This window comes from Poecilia formosa, unplaced genomic scaffold (assembly GCF_000485575.1).
Source record: "Poecilia formosa unplaced genomic scaffold, Poecilia_formosa-5.1.2 Scaffold1768, whole genome shotgun sequence".
Classification (NCBI taxonomy): domain Eukaryota; kingdom Metazoa; phylum Chordata; class Actinopteri; order Cyprinodontiformes; family Poeciliidae; genus Poecilia; species Poecilia formosa.
The window spans coordinates 2,152-4,190 of NW_006801707.1; the positions used below are offsets into that span (position 1 = coordinate 2,152).

Sequence of the window (2,039 nt, forward strand, 5' to 3'; positions counted from 1 at the left end):
TTAGTTCTTTGATAAATCAGGAACAACTTTATACCAGTAGAACCTCCATCCTGCAGATGGATGTTCCACCTCACAGCTCAGATTCACTGAGGCTCCAGGACTCAGCCATGATGGAGACACAGTGAGGACCGACTTTGGTTCTGTTGACCACACATTCTCATGTCCGGATCCCAGCAAAACTGTACAAAATGGCGGAATATAATGAAACACACAGAAACATTTTGTGTATTTTTAACGGCCGTCACTGACATTCATCGGCACCTGAAGAAAGAGCTAAACTCTCTTTAACATCTGTAACTTTTAGTGGTATTTTTCCAGGTCACAAAGCGCCTCCACTCTCCTCAGTCCTGTGATCATTTTCACCAGAAATTAAACTGGAATCAATTCAAGAAGACCTTGTAAGGATAAAAAAACTTTCATAATCCATAGTGATGTTAAAATACCAAAATACCCATCAAGCACAGAGGTAGCAGCATCATGTTTTGTCTGTTTTACTGCAGGAGGGACTGGTGCACTACAGAAATGAGATATCACAATGGAAGAATAAGTGTAAATATTTCAGTTTGTCAATTTCTTCCTAATGGACAATAACCCCAGTGATTTAAAAAGTAAATTGCAGATGACAAAGTCAATGTTTTCAAGGGATCAGTCACATATGGACAAGTTTTGTACAAGTGAAAATGTGGAGGAACAGAACCACCTACAATCCTGACTCAGTTACACCAGGAGGACTGGGCCAAAATACCAGCAAACCAAGATGAGAATATTAAGGAAAGATTAGGAAAACAACTCACCCCAATTCATGAAACTTAAAGGCAATATAACCAAAAACTCAGAAAATGAAGTGGTAAATTTGAAGAAAGTAACCAAAATAATTCTCAATATTCTGGCATTTTAGGAAAATAATATAATTGTATTAATTTTCACTGAAAAACTACAGGACATTTTTAGACTTATTTAATGTCAGTTAACATATTTACATTTCTTATATTTAATGTTAATGTCAATCTGTACAGTAAATTGCCTAACAGGGTATAAATTAATTTAAACTACAAACATTTATTCTATTTTAATAGTTTCAATGATCAATGTCCTTTAGAGTAAAAAGACGACACCAGGATTTACTTGGACACACATTTATAATAGTAGGCAGTTATTCTGAGGCTCAATCCAAAACATCAGGGGGCAAAATACTACAGATGTGAAACCAACTTATTTTTGTCTCCAAACAGAAAAATCTTGTTTGGCACTCATTTGTAGCTGCATCATATTAGTAATTGTTACATAAGTATGGGTGACAGATGTCCTAAGATTCCTGCTAAAAAGAGATTCTCCTATAACACAAAGATGCAAAATCAGAAGCTTAATTCAATCAAAATGAAAATTCAGCCAAGCTCTAGAAAAAGAATAATCTTTTACCTGGAGACTTTCCACAGCAGAGGAGAAAACTGAGAACTAAAACACAGATTGAAAATGTGTTAGATGTGAAACAAAAAGATTACTGTAAAGAATTATACATTATTCACCATTAATCCTCGTGCGTGCGAGGACTGAGGACTGATTCCAGTTTTACGTGTGTGGGGTCGGTTGAACCCCATTTCTAAACACAAGGGTTAAAATGCATTGCATACTTCTGGAGTTTCAACTCAAATAAAACCTTATATGTTGTACATATATTTCAGATTCAGCAGTGTGGGTGAAACCGAGCATTTAAGGAATCCGATTGTGTTTCTGCCACAGAGACGAAGACCTGCTGGTCTTTGAATGTTCAATGATTTATCTGGAATCAGTGGAAGAATAAAACTGACCTAGAGTAATCGGTTACTGTGAGTTAAACACACACCAACCATGTCAGTTTACGACATTACAGGGTTGGCTTCTCTGAGTTAACGCCGACCTCTTTATGACCTTTGTGACTTAAGGGATTCATAATGTTTATTTACAGCAGTGATCCCCAAAGTCGGTTCTTGAGGGCCGGGATCCTGCACGTTTTAGTTCTCTCCCTGGTGATAGCAACAACCTTTTCAGCTTGTCAATGT

The 2,039-nt window shown here is 36.8% G+C and overlaps 1 long non-coding RNA gene across 1 annotated transcript; it reads right to left on the reverse strand.

The window, feature by feature from the left end:
• Positions 1-1,120: 1,120 nt before the first annotated feature.
• LOC103132977 (uncharacterized) lies at positions 1,121-1,457 on the reverse strand. The gene is made up of 2 exons (XR_475673.1): positions 1,420-1,457; positions 1,121-1,334 (listed from the first exon to the last, which is right to left on the reverse strand). It is a non-coding gene; the product is annotated as an uncharacterized LOC103132977 (long non-coding RNA).
• Positions 1,458-2,039: the final 582 nt, after the last annotated feature.